Here is a 466-nt window from a genome sequence, read left to right as displayed (position 1 = left end):
GAATAGTTATGGGAATGATAGCTTTTGCAATGTGTGAGATGTTGGCTGAAGAAAGTTGGAGGCTTGTATTAACAGAAAGGGCTAGTTTCTGGGGGTGGCAAAGGGGACCTTGTTTCCTGTGGGGCATAGACTGTGGGAACTGGAGGTGGGGGCTAGGATTGGAAGAGGTTTTGGGGCTTGCAGTGGGCAGTTCTGACTCTGTGTTCTCAGTAAAGTTCTTTGCTATTTCAACACACTGGATTCTTTAATGCACAGAAGTTCTGCATTTGCACAAAACTGAACCTTTCTTTTCTCCTCAGTCCTCACCTCCATTCCCAGCCATAAGAACAGCAGAGGCAAACACACATACACACAAATACACAGGATACACAAAGAGAGCTTGATTTCCAAAGCAGAGCCTTCCTTTCTTGCCTTTCCCTCCTGAGTCCAGCTCTGCATCTTGGGCTCCATTGCAGTCTCCTCAAAG

Source organism: Sceloporus occidentalis, unplaced genomic scaffold (assembly GCF_023333645.1).
Source record: "Sceloporus occidentalis isolate IW3139 unplaced genomic scaffold, rSceOcc1.0.p SCAF_21, whole genome shotgun sequence".
Taxonomy (NCBI): domain Eukaryota; kingdom Metazoa; phylum Chordata; class Lepidosauria; order Squamata; family Phrynosomatidae; genus Sceloporus; species Sceloporus occidentalis.
Note: the sequence above shows the minus strand (reverse complement) of the source record.